Below are 13,672 nucleotides of genomic sequence, written 5' to 3' on the forward strand. Positions count from 1 at the left end.
TCACAGTGTAGCTTCAGCTGTCCCAAGGAGTATCTTTGTGTTTGGCTTGAGCACTCTCTGCCTTCATATATTACAGATCTGGCCACATCTGGGAGTTTTTAGATTCCAAAGATGCTGGATACAACCTCCATGGGAGTAGTTTTAGCCTTGGAATCTTCAAGAATAAGCAAGAGAATAAGGGCAAAGACCATTAGTGTTTGTTTCCTCTAAGAGAACAAATTATCAGTGGGTTATAGAAATATGGCAAGAATTTCTTTTTTAATTTTATCTCTCCAAGTTGAATGGCATCAAATTCTTTTTAAAATGCTTTTATATTGTTTTATATAGTATTGTAATATTGTACTTGCTTGAGCTTATCTTGGCAGTTCATCTTCTTCTGTTTAAAGGGACATCTTAGGGTGGTCTGAAAAAACAAACAAACAAACAAACAAACAAAACAAAATGGCAGGTGTGAATGTAACATTCACCCCAGGTCTGCATCAGTCCCTCCTGTCTCCCATCCTCCCTCCCCCCACAAAATTGAGCAGATTGGACAGGAAGCCTGCCACCCTGCCACAGAAAGGCTCTGTAGTTGCAGTAATGGGGTGAGGTTGTCCCTTTTGTGAGAAGCTGTAGGCGTGCCAAGATCCATGTAGTTCTGGGCTTATATAAGTGTGTGAGCCACTTGTCCTTGCAGTCAGGCTTGTAGAAAAGATAGTCTGCCCTAGAAGGGCTTGTTAGTACTTGTTGGAACACGATTCCCCATTTCATAGTTATCTTGAGGAAACTGCTTACTTCTTCGTCGTACATGAATTTGGTCTTGTCTGGGCCTCCAAGTGTACTGTCAGCATCTTCAGTCAATTACTCGGGACTGACTTCTAAGACCAGCTCCCCCGAGTTTCCCACGCACCAAGCAGGCATGAGGTAAAGGATCTGGCAAAGGGGTGGACACTTGGCAGAACTTCCAGCAGTTGTTCATCTCTACCGCAGGAGAGGATGGTCAGGTGTTTGTTCCTCTTTAAGCAGCAGTCAGGCCAACATTGGCGGCACAAGAAAGACGAAAGGATACTGGCTTGCCAGTCTCTTGTTTTTCATTTAGAACTTTCAAAGTAAGATTTCAACATTTGCTGAGGTTGCTGAGGGCTATGAAGAGGCTCCTGCCAGGGAGACTGCTGCTCTGTGAGGCAGGAGGAGGCAGATCTTTAACCAGCTGCTTTGACTTCTATCTTTTTTTTCTCAGTTCCTTTGACTCCACACAGGGGTCTATGTAGGAAGCAAAGGTAAAAAGACCCCCTCTCCCCACTCCTTTGACTTAGGCAGAAAACCAAGTTTGCTGTTCCCTGCTGGGCTGTGGGAACACATTGCTGCAGATGACAGCTCACCAGAATGTTGTGGAGAGTTTGACAGAAGAAAAGGAAGGCGGAGAGAGCTTGAGAGAGTTGTCCTTCCCTTATGCTAAATGAGTGCTGGGGTTGTTAGGCACCTGTAGTTACTTTTTGCATGGGGTCAGTTGACAGTTAACGATGATCAGGATGTTATTCTGGCTAGTTTGTCAACTTGACACAAACTAGTGTCATTGAAGAGGTGGGGACCTCAACTGAGGAGATGCTTCCATAAGATCGGCAGTAAGCAAGCCTGGAATGTATTTTTTAAAATTAGTGATTGATGGGGAAGAGCTCAGCTCATTGTGTGTTGGGTCATCCCTACGTTGGTGGTCCTGAGTTCTATAAGAAAGCAGGCTGAGCAAGAAAGCAGGCAGAGGGAGAAAGCCAGTAAGCAAGACTCCTTTATGATCTCTGCATCAGCTCCTGCCTCCAGGTTCCTGCTGTGCTTGTGTTCCTGTTCTGACATCTTTTGATGGTGAACTGTGGTGTGGAAGAGTAAGCCAAATAAACCATTCTTCCTCAAGTTGCTTTGGTTATGGTGTTTTACACAACAATAGTAACCCTGACCAGGCAGATAGGCACTGTTCACTGAGCACACACCCTTGCAGATAAATTTATACATGTACTGTCTTTATGTATTATGGGACTTCTACAAGGCAAGTTTGTTTATTCCCACTTGATAGATGAGGAAGCCAAGCTTCCACGACAGCCATACAAGGCAGGTGAGCACCCACATCCTGAGGATGTCTGTGCTCTCATTTCTACAGCATGGAGGTATACTAGGTGTGGCCCAAAGGAAGAGTACAGGTGGAATTAAGTTTGCCAATCAACTGTTCTAAAAGAAGATCATCCTGGGTTATGGCTGAGCCCACTAAGGCGAGCACATAAAAGCAGGTTGCAGGATTCAGGTGGATAGCAACTGACAAAGTAATGTATTATGAGAAGGACTCAACTGGTCATCAACAGCTTCATGGAGCAGAAGTCCATGGGTTAAGAAATGCGGGTGGAACCGGCAAGGAAACCGTTTCTTCTTCCTTAGAGCCTCCAAAGAACATAGCAGCCAGCATCTTGGTTTTAGTTCGGAGTGACCCATGTCTGGTTTGTGACCTATAAGATAATATGTGCATATTGCCATAAGGTAATCACTTGTGCTAATTTGTTTTTAGCAATAGGCAACTAATGAAGCCTCTGTGGGGCAGAGATGGAACCAAAACTGAATCTGAAGTTCATCTTCTCTCCCAACTTCTGTAAGTTGCTAAACACATAAAGATGCCATGGGACAAGGCCTGCTCAGGCTCCTTGGTGAGCTTCCCTCCCCCACCCTCTTCCCTGCTTTCTGTTATGCTCAGTAAATATGCTTCTTCTCTCCCCTCTGCTTTTCCTTAAATTAACAGATTCTTGCTGGAAAAGAAATTGATTCTTCACTCTAAAGTAGGTCATTATAACACAGGTTTTAAATCATTTGGTCCCCCACTTGTGAAATATAGACTTCACTTTAATCTTCTGTGCATTACCAGCATTAAAAAAAAAAAGGCCCATAATTTGTGAAATATGGAGTTTTCCCCCCACCATCAGTCACTAGGACAGATGCATGCGTTTCTCACCCTGAGCCATACCTGGAAGGCAGCAGGAGAGGTGTTCTTCATCCATACAGGCAGCGGGGCTTCATTCTGAATTCACACCCAGGAGACCAAGGTCAGAAACTTAACAAAACAGTGGGTCCAAGAAGCCATTGGCTCTTCTCTTCCCACCATTTCTTTCAATTTTCAGTTCTCCTTCTCAGAACACTTTATACTTAAGTGACTTTTCTAATTTTCTAAAACCTTTCAAATCGATTTTTTAAAACATGCCCACGTTAAGTTTGTCTTATTAGTAAAATGTTGGCTCAGTCGGAATTTGTATTATGTTCTCTTTTATTTACCCCAGGATGCTTGAACGTGGTTCTTGGATTCGTTAGGATTGCGGCTTCATTTCAGAAGATCACCCCCAGAGCAAGGTGGACCTGTTCTGATATGGGACTCATAAGAAGTGGGATACTGTAAAGAGCACACGTCATTATGGTGAACTCTAAATTGCCAGGGTCTAGTGGTGTGGATAAAAGCCTTTCGCAGTGATTGTTTAATACAATCCCTGCCATTCTTCATTTTCCTCCCATACTCTGTGGGTGCAGACCATGATATATATTCAATGAACTCTTTACTTCTAGCACAACACAACTGATACATAACTTCATATACGTGTTGGAATCTTGCACATCTAGCTTCAAATTCTTATTCAGGAACATGTCTTTTCATGGCCCTTGTCTAGTTACTTTTGATTCACATTTGGTTCATTTACAGAAACCAACAGTGCTATGAGAAGTAAACAGGACAGGGCACTTAATTCATCCCAAGAAATCTTATCATTGCCCATAGTAGGTACACACTTATAAGACAGTGGGATGTGGCCACTGCACACAGCAACTCACAGCAGCTGTAGATTGCTGAACGCCACCTGCAAAAGACCCAGCCAGAGCTAGGGCGCAGGGTCGGCTGACACTCGCCAGCTACCCACAACACCCTCCACAGGATCTTAAGACTTCTGGTGAGTGGAACACAGCTTCTGCTCCAATCCAATTGCGCGCAGGACCTGAGACTGCATTAGTTAGGGAAGCAGAAAACCGGCCTGAGTAGGGCCACAGGCCTCTTCCGGCCTGACCAGCACCGGGGTAGCTAGAGCACAGGGTGGATTGACACCCACCAGCTACCCACGACACCCACCACAGGATCTTGAGACTTCTGGTGAGTGGAACACAGCTTCTGCTCCAGTCCAATTGTGGGGGAACTGAGACTGCTTTGGTTGGGGAGGCAGAAATCCGGCCTGAGTAGGGCCACAAGCCTCATCCGGCCTGACCAGCACTGGGGTAGCTAGAGCGCAGGGACGGCAGACACCCGCCAGCTACCCACAACACCCGCCACAGGATTTTGAGACTTCCGGTGAGTGGAACACAGAGTCTGCTCCAATCTTTAAACAGTGACAACGATAACAACTAACCCCAGAGATTACCAGATGGCGAAAGGTAAACGTAATAATCTTACTAACAGAAACCAAGACCACTCACCATCATCAGAACCCAGCACTCCCACTTCGCCCAGTCCAGGGCACCCCAACACACCGGAAAAGCTAGACATGGATCTAAAAGCATATCTCATGATGATGGTAGAGGACATCAAGAAGGACTTTAATAACTCACTTAAAGAATTACAGGAGAACATGGCTAAAGAGTTACAAGTCCTTAAAGAAAAACAGGATAACACAATCAAACAGGTAGAAGTCCTTAAAGAAAAACAGGATAACACAATCAAACAGGTAGAAGTCCTTAAAGAAAAACAGGAAAACACATCCAAACAGATGATGGAAATGAACAAAACCATACTAGACCTAAAAAGGGAAGTAGACACAATAAAGAAAACCCAAAGTGAGGCAACACTGGAGATAGAAACCCTAGGAAAGAAATCTGGAACCATAGATACCAGCATCAGCAACAGAATACAAGAGATGGAAGAGAGAATCTCAGGTGCAGAAGATTCCATAGAGAACATCGGCACAACAATCAAGGAAAATGTAAAACGCAAAAAGATCCTAACTCAAAACATCCAAGAAATACAGGACACAATGAGAAGACCAAACCTACTGATAATAGGAGTGGATGAGAATGAAGATTTTCAACTCAAAGGACCAGCAAACATCTTCAACAAAATTATAGAAGAAAACTTCCCAAATCTAAAGAAAGAGATGCCCGTGAACATACAAGAAGCCTACAGAACTCCAAATAGACTGGACCAGAAAAGAAATACCTCCCGACACATAATAATCAGAACAACAAATGCACTAAATAAAGATAGAATACTAAAAGCAGTAAGAGAAAAAGGCCAAGTAACATATAAAGGCAAGCCTATCAGAATTACACCAGATTTTTCACCAGAGACTATGAAAGCCAGAAGATCCTGGACAGATGTTATACAGACACTAAAAGAACACAAATTCCAGCCCAGGCTACTATACCCAGCCAAACTCTCAATTAACATAGATGGTGAAACCAAAGTATTCCACGACAAAACCAAATTCACACATTATCTCTCCACGAATCCAGCCCTTCAAAGGATAATAACAGGAAAAAACCAATACAAGGACAGGAACCACGCCCTAGAAACAACAAGAAGGTAATCCCTCAACAAACCTAAAAGAAGACAGCCACAAGAACAGAATGCCAACTTTAACAACAAAAATAACAGGAAACAACAATTACTTTTCCTTAATATCTCTTAATATCAATGGACTCAACTCCCCGATAAAAAGACATAGACTAACAAACTGGCTACACAAACAAGACCCAACATTTTGCTGCTTACAGGAAACTCATCTCAGAGAAAAAGATAGACACTACCTCAGAATGAAAGGCTGGAAAACAATTTTCCAAGCAAATGGTATGAAGAAACAAGCTGGAGTAGCCATTCTAATATCTGATAAGATTGACTTCCAACCCAAAGTCATCAAAAAAGACAGGGAGGGGTACTTCATACTCATCAAAGGTAAAATCCTACAAGAGGAACTATCAATCCTGAATATCTATGCTCCAAATACAAAGGCAGCCACATTCATTAAAGAAACTTTAGTAAATCTCAAAGCACACATTGCACCTCATACAATAATAGTGGGAGACTTCAACAGACCACTTTCACCAATGGACAGATCATGGAAATGGAAACTAAACAGGGACACAGTGAAACTAACAGAAGTTATGAATCAAATGGATCTGGCAGATATCTACAGAACATTCTATCCTAAAACAAAAGGATATACCTTCTTCTCAGCACCTCATGGTACCTTCTCCAAAATTGACCACATAATTGGTCACAAAACAGGCCTCAACAGATTCAAAAATATTGAAATTGTCCCATGCATCCTATCAGATCACCATGGACTAAGGCTGATCTTCAATAACAAAATAAATAATAGAAAGCCAACCTTCACGTGGAAACTGAACAACACTCTTCTCAATGATACCTTGGTCAAGGAAGGAATAAAGAAAAAAATTAAGGACTTTTTAGAGTTCAAGGAAAATGAAGCCACAACATACCCAAACCTATGGGACGCAATGAAAGCATTTCTAAGAGGAAAACTCATAGCTCTGAGTGCCTCCAAAAAGAAACTAGAGAGAGCACACATTAGCAACTTGACAACACACCTAAAAGCACTAGAACAAAAGGAAGCAAACTCACCCAAGAGGAGTAGATGGCAGGAAATAATCAAACTCAGGGGCGAAATCAACCAAGTGGAAACAAGAAGAACTATTCAAAGAATCAACCAATCAAGGAGCTGGTTCTTTGAGAAAATCAACAAGATAGATAAACCCTTAGCCAGACTCACTAGAGGGCACAGGGAAAGCATCCTAATTAACAAAATCAGAAATGAAAAAGGAGACATAACAACAGATCCTGAAGACATCCAAAACACCATCAGATCCTTCTACCAAAGGCTATACTCAACAAAACTGGAGAACCTGGATGAAATGGAGAAGTTCCTAGACAGATACCAGGTACCAAAGTTGAATCAAGATCAGGTTAATGATCTAAACAACCCTATATCCCCCAAAGAAATAGAAGCAGTCATTAATAGTCTCCCAACCAAAAAAAGCCCAGGACCAGATGGGTTTAGTGCAGAGTTCTATCAGACCTTTAAAGAAGATCTAATCCCAGTTCTTCACAAACTATTCCACAAAATAGAAACAGAAGGTACTCTACCCAACTCATTCTATGAAGCCACAATTACTCTGATACCTAAACCACAAAAAGACCCAACAAAGATAGAAAACTTCAGACCAATATCCCTTATGAATATTGATGCAAAAATCCTCAATAAAGTTCTTGCTAACCGAATCCAAGAACACATCAAAACAATCATCCATCCTGACCAAGTAGGTTTCATCCCAGGGATGCAGGGATGGTTCAATATACGGAAATCCATCAATGTAATCCAGTATATAAACAAACTCAAAGACAAAAACCACATGGTCATCTCGTTAGATGCGGAAAAAGCATTTGACAAGATCCAACACCCATTCATGATAAAAGTCTTGGAAAGATCAGGAATTCAAGGCCCATACCTAAACATGATAAAAGCAATCTACAGCAAACCAGTAGCCAACATCAAAGCAAATGGTGAGAAGCTTGAAGCAATCCATCTAAAATCAGGGACTAGACAAGGCTGTCCACTTTCTCCATACCTATTCAACATTGTACTTGAAGTCCTAGCCAGAGCAATTCGACAACAAAAGGAGATCAAAGGGATACAAATTGGAAAAGATGAAGTCAAAATATCACTTTTTGCAGATGATATGATAGTATATATAAGTGACCCTAAAAATTCCACCAGAGAACTCCTAAGCCTGATAAACAGCCTCGTTGAAGTAGCTGGATATAAAATTAACTCAAACAAATCAATGGCCTTTCTCTACACAAAGAATAAACAGGCTGAGAAAGAAATTAGGGAAACAACACCCTTCTCAATAGTCACAAATAATATAAAATATCTTGGCGTGACTCTAACTAAGGAAGTGAAAGATTTGTATAATAAAAACTACAAGTCTCTGAAGAAAGAAATTATAGAAGATCTCAGAAGATGGAAAGATCTCCCATGCTCATGCATTGGCAGGATCAACATTGTAAAAATGGCTATCTTGCCAAAAGCAATATACAGATTCAATGCAATCCCCATCAAAATTCCAACTCAATTCTTCAACGAATTAGAAAGTGTAATCTGCAAATTCATCTGGAATAACAAAAAACCTAGGATAGCAAAAATTCTTCTCAAGGATAAAAGAACCTTTGGTGGAATCACCATGCCGGACCTAAAGCTTTACTACAGAGTAATTGTGATAAAAACTGCATGGTACTGGTATAGTGACAGACAAATAGACCAATGGAATAGAATTGAAGACCCGGAAATGAACCCACACACCTACGGTCACTTGATCTTCGACAAGGGAGCCAAAAACATCCAGTGGAAGAAAGACAGCATTTTCAACAAATGGTGCTGGCACAACTGGTTGTTAACATGTAGAAGAATGCGAATCGATCCATTCCTATCTCCTTGTACTAAGGTCAAGTCTAAGTGGATCAAGGAACTTCACATAAAACCAGAGACACTGAAACTTATAGAGGAGAAAGTGGGGAAAAGCCTTGAAGATATGGGCACAGGGGAAAAATTCTTGAATAGAACAGCAATGGCTTGTGCTGTAAGATCGAGAATTGACAAGTGGGACCTCATGAAACTGCAAAGCTCTGCAAGGCAAAAGACACCATCAATAAGACAAAAACACCACCAACAGATTGGGAAAGGATCTTTACCTATCCTAAATCAGATAAGGGACTAATATCCAATATATATAAAGAACTCAAGAAGGTGGACTCCAGAAAGTCAAATAACCCCATTAAAAATGGGGCTCAGAACTGAACAAAGAATTCTCACCTGAGGAATACCGAATGGCAGAGAAGCACCTGAAAAAATGTTCAACATCCTTAATCATCAGGGAAATGCAAATCAAAACAACCCTGAGATTCCACCTCACACCAGTCAGAATGGCTAAGATCAAAAATTCAGGTGACAGCAGATGCTGGCGAGGATGTGGAGAAAGAGGAACACTCCTCCATTGTTGGTGGGATTGCAAGCTTGTACAACCACTCTGGAAATCAGTCTGGCGGTTCCTCAGAAAATTGGACATAGTACTACTGGAGGATCCAGCAATACCTCTCCTGGGCATATATCCAGAAGATGTCCCAACCGGTAAGAAGGACACATGCTCCACTATGTTCATAGCAGCCCTATTTATAATAGCCAGAAGCTGGAAAGAACCCAGATGTCCCTCAACAGAGGAATGGATACAGAAATTATGGTACATTTACACAATGGAGTACTACTCAGCTATTAAAAAGAATGAATTTATGAAATTCCTAGCCAAATGGATGGACCTGGAGGGCATCATCTTGAGTGAGGTAACACAATCACAAAGGAACTCACACAATATGTATTCACTGATAAGTGGATATTAGCCCAAAACTTAGGATACCCAAGATATAAGATATAATTTGCTAAACGCATGAAACTCAAGAAGAATGAAGACCAAAGTGTGGACACTGTCCCCCTTCTTAGAATTGGGAACAAAACACCCATGGAAGGAGTTACAGAGAGAAAGTTTGGAGCTGTGATGAAAGGATGGACCATCTAGAGACTGCCATATCCAGGGATCCATCCCAGAATCAGCTTCTAAATGCTGACACCATTGCATACACTAGCAAGATTTTGCTGAAAGGATGAAAATATAGCTGTCTCTTGTGAGACGATGCCGGGGCCTAGCAAACACAGGAGTGGATGCTCACAGTCAGCTATTGGATGTATCACAGGGCTCCCAATGGAGAAGCTAGAGAAAGTACCCAAGGAGCTAAAGGGATCTGCAACCCTATAGTTGGAACAACATGATGAACTAACCAGTGCCCCGGAGCTCTTGTCTCTAGCTGCATATGTATCGAAAGATGGCCTAGTAGGCCATCACTGGAAAGAGAGGCCCATTGGATTTGCAAACTTTATATGCCCCAATATAGAGGAATGCCAGGGCCAAAAGAATGGGAATGGGTGGGTAGGGAAGTGGGGGGCGCTATGGGGGACTTTTGGGATAGCATTGGAAATGTAATTGAGGAAAATATGTAATAAAAAATATTAAAAATTAAAAAAAAAACGACCCAGCCAGTCAAAACTCCATTCTGAATGGGGGAGGCGCTCAGATTTTCTTGAATGGACTGAGTTACCATGTGTAAATGTGTCGAGACTGGGAACTAGTCTACGTGGGATACTGTTCATATGCAGCAGTGAACTATTTCACTTCATACAGTCCTCCCTTCTTTGTGTGTTTTGTATATGTAGGTGGGGGCACAGGTTAGCGACATGCCCCTTTCTCCATTGTTATCTATTTTTGGTGATAGGTTCTCTTTGATTTGCTAGTACGGTTGGTCAGCCCCTGGATTCTTTCTGTTTTCATAGTGGTGGGGCTACAGTAGAAGATCAGTACACCTGGCTTCTTATCAGGGTGATGTCTCCCAGCCAGCCCCACTTCCCCTCCCCTCCTTTTCATTTCAGTTAGCTCTCCTTTTCTGATTTTATTATTATACCTCGAAGGGAAAAGTTAGTCGTCCTATGGATTTTTTTCAGAATGCTTCCATGTGTTTTAAAATGTAACTCAAGTGAGCAAAGACCCTAAGCCGATTCTCCATCCTCATATTTTCTTGAGGTCCAAAGAGAAGGAAACTATAATTTTGAAGAGCCATATCCAGAGCTAATGGAAGTATGACTGCTTAAAGCAGGAAAAGTAGTTCCCACCCTGCTGGATGCAACCCAACGTTTGTAACAAATGTAACTGCTGTGGCTTTGCATGTTAAACAACAACATCTTTGTTTGATAAACCACACATACATATGCTTAGCTATCTAGGCAGCAGCATTGCAATATGGTGTCAGAAATTACAGCCAGCTCTTGATTTCACTGCAAAGAAAAATTTTGCATAACCTAAAACTGCACTTATGTTAGAGACTGGATTGTCAGATAGAATTTTAATTTTTGTTCGCCTTCCTCCTATGTCCCTTATGACAGTCTCCTTTTTTAATGCTCTAAGCATTCCTCTTGGTTAGAAATGACAGACTTGTGTTGGTAAGCTAAAACCCTCCACCCAGGTTCTGTACTCTTTCACACAAGGGCTGAAGTGAGCATGGAGTTGGTTTCTCTTTCCTGCCGACTTCCTTTTCCCATCAATATCACAGCATGCTTAGAGGTTTAAAATTAAGCTAGGTTTGATTTATCCAATCACAAAAATCATCTAAAAAATGTCGGAGCAGGTGAAAAACACTCCCCTCTTCATGGTCGGCTCCCTCTGAAATGTCCAGATGGAATCTGAGCTGAGAACAGCATGAAGAATCACAGAACAAGATGCAATTATTTTCTCCCAGTTTCATGTGCCTAAACTCAGTATACCCTTGACCAATGTGAAGCCTGGCTCCCCAGTAGCCAGAAAGTCAGAGCGTTCAAAGTGGCTTATATTTACTCAGAATCTTACCTTGATAATCCCCAGGTGGGAAGACTTCCCTCACACACAAGGCTGAAGTGTGGAGAAGGTTTATTCTTGGAGAAAGGAAAGGTTAGAATGAGGCTGATGAAATCTAATGACTCAGCTTGGGGTAGCTTTAGGCCAAGGCCATGACAATGTGCGTGGCATTATACTTCAGTGATTTGATGAAGCTCATGGTCTTGTAGCTCATACTGCTCTGCAAGGAGGAATTTGGAGTCTGCTCTTCATTTTAGAGAGAAGATGACCTGAGGGCCTTTGGGATATCAACATCTGTTGGGGTTATTGTTCACTTTTACAGATGGCAGGAACTCAAGTATTCTCTCTCTTCCTCTTCTCTCTATGATTTGCTTCTTCTAAGAGTGATTGAGGATTCAGGCTCATCTCTTCATCTCCAGGGAGGAAAAGATGTGATGACCAAATTCCAGGCACCAAAGTGTCCACAGTGCTACAGGAGGACCTACCTTGGCTGTCTTAGTTACTTTTCTATTGTTGTGCTAAGGTACCAGGACCAAGGCAGCTTATAGAAGAAAGAGTTCATTGGGCTAACAGTTTCAGAGGAAGAGCCCATGGCCATCACATTGGAGAACATGGCAGCAGGCAGTTTGTAAGGCAGACACAGCACTGGAGCAGTAGCTGAGAGACAATAACTGCAGAGCAGAGGGAGAGAATTCATGGGAGTTTTGTGGGCTTTTGAAACCTCATACCTCTGCCAACAAGCCCATATCTAGTCCTCCCCGAATAGTTGCAATAAATGAGGACCAAGTATCCAAACATATGAACCTTTCCTATGGGGTATATTCTCATTCAAATCAACACATTAACCCTTCTCTTTCTATATACTTGGGGAAACAAGAGTGTCTATCTTTCCAAAGCTTTGAGATATTGCTGCTCAAGTCAGAGACCAAATACTGCAGCCTATACCAACCTTTTTACGTGTGGTGGAAACCAGGAAATTGTTGATTGCTCATTATCTCTGGATGGGGGAGACACACAGAGAATCAGATGCATACACAAGAGCACATAGACACATGTCCAAGCATGTAGGGAAAGATATTATACATTGAGCTCCCCCTTCCAATAGCAGGGACTATTAGTGAAGTTTCAGTTTGAGTTCAGAGGAGAGCAGACCCAGCCATCTAGTCCAGTTCTTTAGAGTCCACACTGGGACCTCTGACCCTACCCTGAGATCCAGCGCCAGACACCAGTGTTTATTTCTGAGCAGCACGTGTGATACTGCATCTTTGCAAAGAGGAACGGTGTTTGCTAGATTGGATAGTTAAGGAGATTTGTTCTGTCTTCCAGTTCCTATCTGTGTTGGTTAGTATCTCATTTTACTAATGCATGCACCAATTTTGCTGCTTGGATATTTTGAATTAGAACATCAAAAAACTGTTCAACCAAGGTTTTATGTCAAGGACTATTTAGAGAGCGCTACATGTAACTTACTCCTCCCTCACAATGAACCTTTGATATAAAATATTGCTATCATGATGTAACAGCTAAGAGTACTGGGTTAGGAAGAGGTTATATGGCATTTTCAAAGCCACACAGTGTTCACTACACGACACCATCAACCAGGGGAAGGATACTGAATTAGAATATGCATTTGATGCATTTGGCAGGTCCCTTAGTAGACGGTATGATACTTGTTACTTTCCCTTTTCATTTCACTGTGACAGAATACTTGGCAAAAGCCACCCAAGGAAAGATGGCTTTATTTTTGGCTCAGAGTTTGAGGGCACAGTCTACCATGGTGGAGAAATCATGGCAGCAGGACCGGAGGAAGCTAGCCATAATGTACGCAGTGAGAAAGCAGAGAGATGCACACTGCTATTTGAGTTGCTTTCTTCCTTCAGTCTAGGATCCAAGCCCATAGAATGCACATTCACAATTAAGATAGATCTTCCCACTGAAGCCAATCTAGGAACGCTCTCACAGGCATGCCCAGAGGTTTGCCATAGACGAGGTTCCAGACTCTGTTAAGTGAACAATCTGTATTGAGCATAATGGGTACCTATTAAGTTGTTGCTCCCAACAGTAGTTATCTTATATTTGTATTGGGAGGTTAAGGGGAGCTTAAAGGATAGGTTAATTGCATAACAAACTTGAGGAATCAGATACATGCATCAATGTAGGGTATTGGTCTGATGTTGTT

This window comes from Mus caroli, unplaced genomic scaffold (genome assembly GCF_978045245.1).
Source record: "Mus caroli unplaced genomic scaffold, Mus_caroli_1 scaffold_20, whole genome shotgun sequence".
In the NCBI taxonomy this organism is placed as follows: Eukaryota; Metazoa; Chordata; class Mammalia; order Rodentia; family Muridae; genus Mus; species Mus caroli.